We start from the raw sequence: 13784 nt of genomic DNA, 5'->3' as shown, positions 1-13784 counted from the left end.
TGCCTTCTCCGCCACCACCAACAGGGTCCAGGACTCCAGGCGGATTCATGAATTTTTAAGGCCGCTGCTAGCAGCAGCCGCCATAATTATTTTTCTGGTGCATGTACATGCCTGCCTAATTTTTCTGGCTGCACTGCGGCTGCAACAACAAAACAAAAAGGCATGTACATGTGCCAATTCCCCTTCGTGATCATTACCTTGCCGCGGTGAATGGGCTATATGAGTGTCTCGGGGGGGGGGGGGGGGGGGGGCACACCCAAGATAATAAGGTCATTGCTTTATTGTGGACAGACCAAATTTGATCAGCTGGACAGTCACTGTTCTGTCATTCAGCTACCTCAGCCCGGTGACCATATGGGATTGAAAACTGCCACGTCCTGCACTTTGGCCATGCGCACCAGTCCAGCACGGCTGTCACTACACAAACAGCTGTTTGTGGTGCGTTACACAGTGAGTTTGGTGTGTCAGTGTGAAGCAGTACTCTAATTACACTCCCTGATTGATGTATACACATGCAAGATGTTCTAAAGCATGTTAGGCCTGCAATTTAGCATTCAATGTGATTTCAGCCCTTAAAACGCTGCTTTGCATCAAATCCAGATTTTTCCCCGGGACTTTTGGCATCTATCCCACTCCGCCATGCCCCCCTCCAGGTGTTAGACCCCTTGAAACATCTTTTCCATCACTTTTGTGGCCAGCATAAATTTTTCTAGTTTTCCAAGTTCGCCTCCCCATTGAAGTCTATTGCAGTTTGCAAAAGTTTGCGCAAATCGAACTTTTGCGGGAGGTTTGCAAACTGAAAATCGGAGGTTCGGGCCATCTCTAACTACCGATAGCCACAGTGGAGGATCCAGGAGGCAGAAGGGGAAGGCATGGGAATGATGATGCCGAAGGGGGCTGGAGGAAGATATATATGAATTTCTCCTTTTGATTCATCTCAGGTTTCCTTTAAGTTGTGGAGAGTGCTATTTGCCCACCTACTTCCTCCACAGGAATGTAGAAAAAGCTTTGAGTGCTACAATAAGAGTGATATTGTTTGAAGGGGGTATAGCAGTCTGCCAAAACTGACAGATTTTATTAGAGCTGCTCTACCCACCCATGTAGAGGAGAAGGTTTCCCAACTAAGCAATTATTTTGTTATATCTGGAAAGTGTTGGTAGTTTAGAGAGTATAGCAGAGAGGGATATCTATGTACTCTAATCCCCAGATACGGTAAGTGACCTGAGAGCAGGCCTTGACTGGTAACTGTTCTATACCTGTTTTGGGGGCTAGGGGAGAACAGGCACATCAACTCACTTTTTGATGACTATGTTTATCTTGAAAATGCAGGAAGTGTTTATGTCCTTGATTAGATTTAGAGCCCTGTCTAACTGAGTGACCAGGTCTTTCAAAAAGAGGAGGATGTCAGTGGCGAATATTGCTTGATAAACTACTGCTCCACCAATATACAAGCCTTGAATCTGGCTGTCCAATATCCTGGTCAGAGGCTCCAGGGTGAATAGGAGAGGGTATAGTGGGCACCCTGTTGTGCCCTTCCCAAGAGAGAAACTCTTGGACAGAAAGCCAGGGGTGTATATCCAGAGCAAGGGTAGTATGCATGGCTGTGATAAGATGTCTGATGGAGCCCTGAATTTTCATCCTGTCCAGCCACCCCAGCGCACATTATCAAAGGCCTTTTCCGCATTAATTAGTAACACTGCATAGTCTTTCAATGACTTGGGGTAAGCCCGAACACAATCCTGGACGATAAGCAACTTTCATATATTTGCCACCGCTGAACAATGTTTAACAAAGCTGAGTTGGTTGGGACTAACCAGTCTGCGAAGGAGGGCAGTCAATCTGCCATTATTTTTGACAGGAGTTTAAAGAGAACCCGAGGCGAGATTCTAACAATGAAAGCCCCATACAGAAACTGGGTCTGCTTATAGAGCCCAGCCTCTGTTGCTATTTAGATTCCCCCTAACTTCCCCCTGCGCTCAACGAGACCCCATAATTCACAGCCACGCTGTGCAGCTGTGTTTACTTTTGTAACGTCAGTCTCCGCTCTCCCCTGCCTCCTGCAGAGCTCTGGTCCTCTCGCGCGTCCCTTCCCTCCAATCAGCGTGGAGGGAAGGGACGTCGGCGGGGACCGGGGCGATGCAGGAGGCGGGGGAGAGCGGAGACTGGCATTACAAAGGTAAACTCAGCCGCTGCTGACACGCACACTCAGTGTTGGCAGCGTGGCTGTGAATTAAGGGGTCTCGCTGAGCGCAGGGGGAACTTAGGGGGAATCTAAATAGCAACAGAGGCTGGGCTCTATAAGCAGACCCAGCCTCTGTATGGGGATTTTATTGTAAGTACCTCGCCTCGGGTTCTCTTTTGATCTTGGTTAATCAAAGAGATCAGGGTCGGGGATAGGAGCCTGGTGATAACGGGTCTTTCCCTGGCTTAGGTAGGAGCTTGATATATGTTATGTTCGCCAATGAGGTAGGGAGTCAATTCCTGACAAAGAATTTTATAGAAATCAGGGATAAGGCTGTACATCCCTGGATGCCTCCTGTTAGCTAATTGTTTAATTGCTCTGATGACTTTGTTATCAGAGGTGTGTGCATTATGCTGGGAATACACGGTTCGTTTCTGCCGCAGATAGATGGTTCGATAGATAATTTCCGACATGTCTAATCACCGTTTGATCGTTTTGCCTCTCGATTTTTCATTGAAATTAATGGAAAAAGATTAAAAAGAATCGAGTGGGAATCAAGCGGCAAAAACAATCGGGCGGATAATCGAGCAGCAGAAATGAACCGTGTATTCCCAGCATTAAGTTTGGATAAGTTAGCCTCTGAGGGTGCATAGTGCATACCCACCAAATTACTGATGTCACCCATAAAGGATTAGGGCGACAGTGTTGAGCTCAGCTGTACAGACACATGACAGCTGTGTAGCTGAGGAGGCACTGTATCACTATGTAGGGGGAAGCTGAGGGGCGCGTGCAAGATGTCATGTGGTGGGCAGGGGAATGGCGCGATTATTAAAGTTGCCCATTGCTGGAGGTGACTCAATCCACCATGTAAATTGCTTGCACGTTACGTTAGGTTCCTCTGTACACACAGAGGCGCTTCTAGAGACCAGCTGACCAGCTAATTGCCTAGAGCGCCAGATTTATGGCAGGCGCTTTGAGGGAAAAAAAGTTTGCTGCTCAGCCTCAAATAAGGAATCTACAAACCTTTTGTCTACAACACTTTGTATGGCATTCCCTAATGTTAGTGTTATCTCGAGATCTAGAGTGTGTCTGTGTGACTCCCGTCCTGCCCGCCCCTCCTTATGACTTGAATAGAAGAGAGTAGGATGATGTCTGTGTGCATTCCAGTATGGACTAGCCAGGAGGAAGGAGGGAGATTTTCCCCCAGGCTGCTGATACAGTGTATAAGGCAATGTGAAGCACTAGTCTGGTTGAGGGAAATAAATGTACAATTTGATGGCAAGCTGGTAAATGTACACAGCATGATGCAGAAGAGAGGCTTGCCTCCTACAGTGCCCTTAGAAAAAAACTCTGTCTGCTTTTTCATCATTTGTAAAGACTGTATGTGGTCAGCTAGATAAGGTATTACACAGGTTGAAAAGTTTTCGACAGTCCCTAGACTCCATGTGGCTGCTGCAGCCTTGTGTGAAAGATTGGCAGGACAGGAGTCACATTACAGGCAAGTCGCCTCTGTGTTATGTGGCTGCAATACAGATAAGTTCTCTGCTCCATGTCAGGCTATTCTCAGTCTCTCTCCACTCCTCCTCTCTCCCTCATTCACCTTTGCCCCCCCCCCCCCCCCTTCCCCTAGTGCTGGCTGTCTTTTCCTCCTCTCAAATCAAATCAAAGATAGCTTTATTGGCATGACCAAGATTAATTGCAGGTATTGCCAAAGCAAGGGGAAAAGGGGGACATGGAAGGGAGGTGGTGTAGGGGGACAATGGCTAAGCAGTATGTGGACATTTTTTAGGTTTACAGTTCCATTATGCTCCTCTCAGTCTGTGGCATGCTGTGACATAGTGTGCAGTGGTTGTCACTGTGGATTCCTCTTCTCCCAGTAGGATATATGTTTTTCTCTCATCTTCTAATGTGAGAAAGTCTGGGAATAGTTCCAACAACTTCTTAAAGTAAGTGTCCCTGGTTGCAGTATATTTGGGGCAGTGCAGCAGGAAGTGGCTTTAATCCTCAAGGGTTTTCTGCTCACAGTGTTGGCATAGTCTCTCCGCCCTGGGTTTGTACGTCTGTCTGTGTCTCCCAGACTCTATTTCGAGGTTGTGAGCATTCAATCTGTAGACACTCAGGATTTTCCTCTCTTGGGAGTTTTTTCTCTTTGTAGAGACTGGTATAAGGTTAGCTTTTGTGACTGTTTTATTTCACGCCTCCATTTTTCCACATAGTCCTCTTTGCTCTTGGCTGTGGTGTGTTTCATTTGCCTCTCTCTGGATAGTGTAATTGTTAAGGGCTCTGCCTCTGGCACAGGCAACCTGGGTTCAAAGCTCTGCTTCTTCCTACTCAGTAAGCCAGCACCTATTCAGTAGGAGACCTTGGGCAAGACTCCCTAACACTGCTACTGCCTACTGAGCAAGTCAGCACTGAGTCTGCCAGGAGAAAAGTAATTATAAATGTTCCTTGTTACTCTCTACTTTGCCCCCCCCCCCCCCCAATCTTACCCTTACAATTGAATCACCCAATCTTATTATTATTAACCCTAGTCTGTAGCTGTCAATAGATGCATTCATTTTTACAGACAGATTCTTTCAAAATGATCGAATATGGCGATTATCAACCACCACATCGATCAGAATTTCAATCAATCCATGGCAAAAATGTACCAAAAGTACAAATAAGCAGTACATTTTTACAATTGGTCACAGTGGTATAGAGGCGGTAGATCGGCGGCTCATAGTATTGCACTGAACCACTACTGTAATACGATTATTTTCTGGTGAAAAGCTGCCGCATTGCGAATATTTTCATGGAGAGGGCGTAGCCACAGGTTTCCTTGCCTGGAGTGACAAAATGGCCAAAGGCGCCCCTGTGTACACAGGTCTTATTTTACTTGCTGAGGCAATTGTCATTAGCGACCTCAGCTGACTTGAGTCTAGTGTATGCATGGGCCTTCTGAGGGATGGTAAGGAGGTACGTGAAAGCCAAGCAAAGCCTTTGTCTATGGAAGCCTGGGAGGATGATTTAGGGCCTTGTAAAAGTCACAGAAAATGTAGTTAATTTCCTTAAAGGGATACTGTAGGGGGGTCGGGGGAAAATGAGTTGAAGTTACCCGGGGCTTCTAATGGCCCCCCACAGACATCCTGTGCCCACACAGCCACTCACCGATGTTCCGGCCCCGCCTCCAGTTCACTTCTGGAATTTCTGACTTTAAAGTCAGAAAACCACTGCGCCTGCATTGCCGTGTCCTCGCTCCCGCTGATGGCACCAGGAGCATACTGTGCAGACCAAAGACCATACTGGGCTTGTGCAATACTCTCCTGGTGACATCAGCGGGAGCGAGGACATGGCAATGCAGGCGCAGTGTTTTTCAGACTTTAAAGTCTGAAATTCCAGAAGTGAACCGGAGGCGGGGCCAGAGCATCGGTGAGTGGCTGCGCGGGCACAGGATGTCTGTGGGGGACCATTAGAAGCCCTGGGTAAGTTCAACTCATTTTCCCCCGACCCCCCTACAGTATCCCTTTAAGGTCACTATGTAGTTGGCTAGAGGGTGATCGTAGATTTGTGATAACCGTAGACATATAGGGTGGATTAGTTAATCATGACAAGAGGGTGCTCACCTTATTACCAGCCTCTATAATAAAACCCCTGTGTCCCTGCGTCACGCTGTCCCTGTGTAGCTGGGTCTACGCTTTTTGCTACTGCGCTTGTGCGCAGCACGGACCCAGCTACACAGAGACAGGAGGATGGGGACGGGGCCAGGGAGCCGAGCGGGCTGCCGAGTGTGCGGCGGGTGCGCACGCGGAGGCGGGTGGTAGGCGCTTCGGGCGCACGGCGAGAAACACAGACCTAGAGCCCGTTTTCAAACGGGCTTAGGTTTGCTAGTATTTATAATACTAATAAAGATCTCTATTTAACTTCACCATCTCCAGCCCCGAGTTTTAAAACTACCATTGGAAATGCCCTTGGCCTTCAGCCACCTAAACCTGGATTCAGGAGAGGGGTTATTCAAAAAATTCCCTATGAGCGGAGTGGAGTTCCTCAAGAGCTTAGGTGTAAGGGTACGTTTCCACTAGCCACCGCATGCAGCTGTGTGACGTGCGGCAGCACTTCCTGGTCTGCGGGAATGCAGACGAATACCAGAAGCCGTGCCATGCACAGCTATGGGATTCGCTGCTGCCTGCACGGAAACGGGAGGCAATGTCGGCCGAATCACTAGGGCAAGTGATTCCGCCGGCAGCGCCATTATTTCCTATGGCAGAGTTTCCCCTGCGATTTGCCTATGGGGAAACAAATTTGTGGAAACCGCCCCTGAGCCTCATCGAACTGTTTACATTTACCCACTATACAGCCTAAAATCCTGCCCCACAATGTAGGTTAAGAAGCCTCCCAGAACAAAAAGATATTATCAATATGAGGGGCATTATTATCCTTGTATTCCCACCACCATTGTAATAAAAGCTGAGTTAAACCCTTGATAAGACGGGAACCTCCAGATAATGTCAGATCCCTTGGGAATAATGGGTGAAAACACCAATTGTATTGGAGCATTATCTGAGATCACTAAATCTAGGTGTAAGGCTTGACAGGATATGTCCCCAATCAGTCTCTATGCCCCAATCTATTACCGCGGCTCTGAGCCTGGCCCACGTCTTCACTTATAGACAAGCCCCCGCGTGAACAGGACATGTTATTTGTCTCCTGACTACGGTTACCCCCAGGTCTTAACGTGCAAGGCATACAGACTGAAGTAGACAGGAATAACCTGTTAGAACCCTAATGAGGCTAGTAACACAGTTCAGTACATCAGTATCACACAGGGTTATTTCCTTGGTTCAGAAGGATGAGGCTGCCAGCGTCATTTGCCAGTAGTAGCAGAGATGACAAGTGCAGGTTTGCAGGTATCAGGGAAGGGATCAAGCAAGTCCACATGCAAGATTCAGGCAATCCAGGTATGAGACAGATCAGGCAAGTCTCCATGCAAGGTTATTCAACAGATAAGGAATGATCCAAGTTATGAGACAGTTCATGCAAGGTTATTCAACAGGTGATAGATGATCCACGTTATGATACAGTTCATGCATACAAAGTTATTCAACAGGTGATGGATGATCCAAGTTATGATGCAAGTTTGTATGCAAAATTATTCAATAGGCAATTGATGCTCCAGGCAGTATGTGAGATAGTTCATATGAGACTGCATGCAAAGTTGTTCAACTACTGACAGGAATTAGTTTGAGTATACTTATCGTCCAGTCCAGGTAACATGCAAGAAGTATCCAGTAAACAGGCAATAGTCGGTCCAGGCGGCAGACAAGAGTATCCAATAAACAAGCAAGGGTTGGTCCAGGCGGCAGGCAAAGAGTATCCAGACCAGTAATCAGGCAAGGGTCGGTCCAGGCAGCAGGCAAAGAGTATCCAGTAAACAGGCAAGGGTCGGTCCAGGCAGCAGGCAAGGATATCCAGGAATCAAGCAGAGGTTAATCACAACAGACAGGGATAGTCAAATACAAGCCAAGGTAAATATCCAGAAAACTTTAACAAGTGAGTGCGCACCCAGCAACTAGTCAAAGCTATGCTTATCACGGCGATGACTGGGAGCACTCTGCAGATTTAAATACAACTCTTCATCCAATCAGTGGCCGGCCACACTCCGCACATCCAATCACACAGCAAGGCCCTACCTAGGTGTCAGCTGTAATGTCAGCTGACACTGCTCTGTCAGCTGACCAGAGTCAGCTGATTATTGTTTACCTTTGCGGAGGGCGAACTTGGAACGCGCCCTCCGCCTATCAGAATGTGCGGCCTGTACATCAGTAACAGCGTCATCAACGGGGAACAAGCGCAGAGACCCGGAAGTAGCGGATTCTGCCTGGGTCTCGGTAGAATTATCAGCAGACAAAGGCAGATTCCTTATAGCAGGATATCAGACAAGGCTATCTGGGGCATGGCGTGAGACTAGGAGATAGTGTAAACAAGACCAGATATCATGGGGGGCTGAGCGAAAGTAATCTCTCCGTCAGGGTGAAGTGACCTCCAGCTATCACAGATATGCGAGGACTGTAAACCATTCATCAAAATAGATTTAGATATTGTGAGATTACTGGCTAGTGTTCTATTGGACCTATTCTCCCATAGACTAGCTATGGCATTAAAATCACCCCCCCCCCCCCCCCCCCCCCCACACACACACACACACACACACTGTATTATCTCTGTGGGCCCCAGAAAGAGCACTTTGGAGGGCAATCTGGCATAAAACAACTTTTCCTCATTGTTAAGAGCATAGACATTGAAAAACACTCGATCTTTTGCAGACAGCCACAGCCTGATTCTCACCCATATCCCCTCATGATCATCTGATTGTACATAAAGTGCCTCTCGCTGTACATTTTCTGTGCACAAGAATAAGAACCCATGATTTTTGGTCTTGGGCAGGCGATCCAAATACTTGTCCCATCCAAGACTTTCGCATATGACTAAATTGGTCCTTAGTCAAATGACATTCCTGCAATAGTCTGTTTTCAGCTTTTTCAAATGCCTCAGGATTATAGACCTTTTGCCTGGGGGCCAAAGTCCCTAACATTCCAGGATGTGACCCTTAATGCCATCATTACCAAACAGAGACCAGAATTTGGTACTGATTGTCTTTTTCTTAGGAAAGTGTAGTGCTGCAACTGGATCTGTGACAGTGCTGAGAGGTCACCATATAATTAGAGATGGGCCGAACAGTCCGCCAACTAGTTCGCATGAACTTCGGCTGTTTGCGTCCACGCCGAACCGCGAACTTATAGGCGCGTTTGCCCCACCTTCTATACCTTGTCATTGGTCTAAACTTTGGCCCGCTACATCACAGTCAGCAGACACATGGAAGCCAATCAGGCTGCACTCCCTCCTGGACCCCCGCCACCCCTTATAAAAGGCAGCAGCGTTGGCCATTTTCTCACTCTGTCTGCTGCCTGCTTAGTGAGAGAAGGGAGAGACATTGCTGGAGGGATAGGGAAAGCGTTAGTTAGGCTCTTGTTAGCTTGCTCCTTGCTGATATGTGTTGCTGAAAGCACCCCCAAAAAAAAGCTGTTTTGAGGGCTAATGTTCTTCTGATGTGTTTTTTTTGTGTGTGGGTGTGCCACTGACTGGCACTGTATATATACAGCCCTGTCTGCCACAGCTGGTCCTTGCTGTACTGTGCCAGGACCAGCACAGTCACACTGTATTTCCACTGTTCTTGTGTGTCAGCACACTGTATTATACCAGTGCATACCTTTCCACTGTTTTTGTGTGACTGCACACTGTATTAGACCAGTGCATATCTTTCACTGCATCTGTGTGACTGAACACTGTATTAGTCCAGGTGGCTTGGCGGAACGGTTAGCCCGCCAGCAGTTACCATATCAGCTGGTGGACTCTGAGGCCTTCCGAAAATTTGTGGCCATTGGGACACTGCAGTGGAAAATACCAGGCCACAATTATTTCTCAAAAAAGGCGATACCCAAACTGTACCGTGAAGTAGAAAGGCAAGTGGTGTCATCTCTGGCACACAGCGTTGGGTGAAGAGTCCATCTGGCCATGGATGCCTGGTCTGCCAAGCACGGTCAGGGCAGGTACATGGCTTACACAGCCCATCGGGTCAACCTGGTGACCACTGGAAAGCAGGGAGTACGTGGCTGTGCAGTGGACCTAGTTGTGACACCTCCATGGCTTGCAGGCAGGCCTGCTGCCACCTCCTCTCCTTCTCCACCTACTCCTCCTGCTACATCCTCTTCACTGTCATCCTCCTCCTTGGCTGAGTGGCAGTGCAACTCTACTGGTGCTGCAATCTCCTCTCCAGCTACACAGCCCCAGCTCCCCAGGGCCTATGCTGCATGCCAAGTACGACGGTGTCACGCCATCTTAGACATGTCTTGCCCCAAAGCGGAGAGTCACACTGGAGGAGCTCTCCTGGCTGCTTTTAACAAACAGTTGGATCGGTAGCTGACCCCGCACCAACTGGAGATCGGCAGATGTTCATCAGAACCAGATGTTTCCTCAACACCTGCGGCAGCACAGAGGGGGGGGGGAGTAAGGGGAGGAAGAGTCGTGTGGGGAAGAGGAGTCAGATGATGAGGAAGGTGTTTTTTTTTTAGGAGGAGGCGGAAGAACAACCGCAGCAGGCGTCGCAGGGGGCTTGTGCTGCTCAACGTTCCCGTGGTATTGTTCGTGGCTGGGGTGAGGAGGAGAACTTACCTGACATTACTGAGGAAGAGCAAGAAAAGTTGGATAGTACAACTGCATTCAAATTTGTGCAGATGGCATCTTTCATGCTGTCCAGCCTGTTGAGGGACCCCAGAATAAAAAAACTCAAGGGGAATGAACTGTACTGGGTGGCCACGCTACTAGACCCTCGGTATAGGCACAAAGTGGCAGAGATGTTACCAACTCACCTGAAGGCAGAAAGGATGCTGCACTTGCACAACAAGCTGGCAACTATGCTTTACAGTGCGTTTAAGGGTGATGTTACAGCACAACGAAATAAAGGTGCCACTGCCAGTAATCTTCCTCCTCCTCCCATGTCCATGCAGTCAAGGACAGGACGCTCTAGCGATCTCATGGTGATGTCGGACATGCGGACATTCTTTAGTCCAATGCCTCGCCTTAGCCCTTCCCGGATCCACCCTCCACCAACGCCTCGACTGGCAGGTAGTTGACAACCTAGCCTTAAGTGTGAATGTAGACACTGTGAGCAGCGATGAACCCTTGGACTACTGGGTGCGAAGGCTTGACCTGTGGCCAGAGCTGTCACAATTTGCCATCCAACTTCTGTCTTGCCCTGCCTCAAGCGTCCTGTCAGAAAGGACCTTCAGCGCAGCTGGACTCATTGTCACTGAGAAGAGAAGTCGCCTAGGTCAAAAAAGTGTTCAGTACCTCACCTTTATCAAAATGAATGAGGCATGGATCCCGGAGGGCTACTGCCCGCCCGAAGACTAAGTCAGTCCCCACACACAGCATCTCTGCCTGCATGCCGTGTGACTGCCTGCCCTAAGACTAAGTCAGTCCCCACACAGCATCTCTGCCTGCAGTCTGCTTGACTGCCTTTCTCCGCCACCACCAACAGGGTCCAGGACTCCAGGTGGATTCCTGAATTTTTAAGACCGCTGCATTTTTCTGGTGTGTGTACATGCCTGCTTAATTTTTCTGCCTGCACTGCAGCTGCAACAACAAACTTTGTGATCGTTACCTTGCTGCGGTGAAGGGGCTTGCGTATCACAATGAAGCAATGACCACCGGCTATATGAGTGTCTGGGGGGGGGGCACACCCAAGATAATAAGGTCGTTGCTTCATTGTGGACAGACCAAATTCGATCAGTTTTACACTCATACACTGTTGTTCTGTCATTGAGCTACCTCAGCCCGACCATATGGGCTTGAAAACCGCCATTGCCTGCACTCTCGCCATGGTGCACACCAGTTCAGCACGGCCTTCACTACACAAACAGCTGTTTGCGGCACGTTACACAGTGAGTTTGGTGTGTCAGTGTGAAGCAGTACACTAATTACACTCCCTGATTGATGTATACACATGCAAGATGTTTTAAAGCACTTTAGGCCTCCAATTTAGCAATAAAATGTGATTTCTGCTCTTAAAGCGCTGCCGTTTGTCAAATCCTGATTTTTCCCCGGGAATTTTGGCATGTATCCCACTCCGCCATGTCCCCCTCCAGGTGTTAGACCCCTTGAAACATCTTTTCCATTACTTTTGTGGCCAGCATAAATGTTTCTAGTTTTCAAAGTTCGCCTTCCCATTGAAGTCTATTGCGGTTCGTGAAAGTTCTTGCGAACCAAACTTTTGCGGAAGTTCGCGTTTGAGGTTCGCAAACCTAAAATCGGAGGTTCGAGCCATCTTTACTCCTGGCCAGGAAGCAGACACTCCACCCTGTAAGCAATTCTGGCCTGTCATTGTAATTGCCGCAGCATGTTGTCTGTATAAGATTTATCGGAGCCCCTTATCAGCTGGGTTCCAGCAAGTAGCCCTGCCACCTTACAGGAAAAGGCCTCTGCATTTTCTATATCAGATATATCAAATAACTACATTCAATAGAGACATCAGTTCCACATAAAAGCAATACATGTTAGCAGGTACCCTTCGTGCAGGCTTCTTTTACGGTACCCACCCTAACCTCTCTCGAGCGTTACCCCATTTGCTTAAAGGGGAACAAGTATGCTTTGTAACTTGGGAGTGACCTGCAGAGCACTTGCTCTTTCTCTACCCATGTGATGTTAATTATGATATATAAAATATTCCCATGTACACATCAGATATACAGTCACAATCAGATATGTATAAATACGGTAACTGCTTAATTGCAGCAGCAAAAATAACTTGTTTTTTGATTGGTTTATATCATTTTGTGGACTAACCACTGCAATTACTGTATGTATAAATTATTTAAAATGAGTATTATTTAAGAAATAGAACATTAATTACAGTTTACGATTCCAGGCACCCAAAAATTGCTCCGACTACTCGACCCTGTTAAAAGCCGAGGAGCTTTCTGGCAATTTTTGACCATGGACCCAGAAGGACTGAGCAGGTGTAGGGAAGCCATGGGCATTTCCGACAGGACCAACCTGATTTCCTATAATTTTTCTGATCAATTTTGTGGAGAAGCGATTGGAAAAAATCAATCAGAAAAACAATTGCAAATCAGATTGGATTTGTCGGAAATTACCTATTTAATCCATCTATCTGATGGGAAATTACATGGTATGTACCAGGCATAACAGTGTATATGTGGCAAAATTGAAGAGAATAAAAAGTGCACTTTCTTCTATCCCTAAATATTGAAAATAATTTAAACTAATAAATGCCTACTGGACTTCAAGGGATCCTTAAAGAGGCACATACGTCACTAAAAAAGTTTTACTCCCTCAGCCCCCTGCAGCTGATCGGTGCCCTCGCCTCCTAGCCGCAATAGCAGCATAGGGGGCCATATTTTGGCTGGGAACGTGGAGAATCACTCGCGTTTCCATGCCTGTCGGGTCCTGACGGCGAAACCAGAAGTGCTCGCCGGCGGGGACGGGAGGATCAGAGAGACACGGCGAGGGCACCGATCGGCTGCAGGGAGCTGAGGGAAACCCCAGGTGAGTAAAACTTTTTTTTTTTTAGTGACTTAAGGTTCACTTTAACTGAGAGGGATATGGATATTTCCATTTAAACAATACCAGTTGCCTGGCAGCCCTGCTGATTTCTTTGGCTGCAGTAGTGGCTGAATCACAGACCTGAAACAAGCATTTAGCTAATCCAGTCTAACTTCAGTCAGACTCAGAGCACCTGATCTGCATGCTTGTTCAGGGGCTGTGGCTAAAAGTATTAGAGACACCGGATCAGCAGTAGAGTCAGGCAACTGATATTATTTTAAAAGAAAAAATCCATTTCCTTCTCAGTTTAGGTTCCCTTTCAGCCTATTCACATAGAAAGCAGTGCTATCCTATTTCTGTGACTAGAGGTATACACTAAGGGATAAGGACCATCAAAATGAAATGGTTAAGGCCTTTTGCACACTACATGCAAATTTGATTTTTTATCTAATCCGATTTTTGATTCCGATTAAAAAACGTACTGCATGCTGTTCCGCTTTTT

General features: G+C 47.5%; 1 protein-coding gene across 3 annotated transcripts in view; it reads right to left on the bottom strand.

The window, feature by feature from the left end:
* Positions 1-13784, bottom strand: part of LOC137539229 (natural cytotoxicity triggering receptor 3 ligand 1-like) — a 162992-nt gene that overhangs the window by 24229 nt on the left and 124979 nt on the right. The gene's annotated exons all lie outside the window — the stretch shown is intronic.

The sequence above is a fragment of the Hyperolius riggenbachi genome, chromosome 11 (genome assembly GCF_040937935.1).
Source record: "Hyperolius riggenbachi isolate aHypRig1 chromosome 11, aHypRig1.pri, whole genome shotgun sequence".
Classification (NCBI taxonomy): Eukaryota; Metazoa; Chordata; class Amphibia; order Anura; family Hyperoliidae; genus Hyperolius; species Hyperolius riggenbachi.
This window is presented reverse-complemented; position numbering and strand designations above follow the sequence as displayed.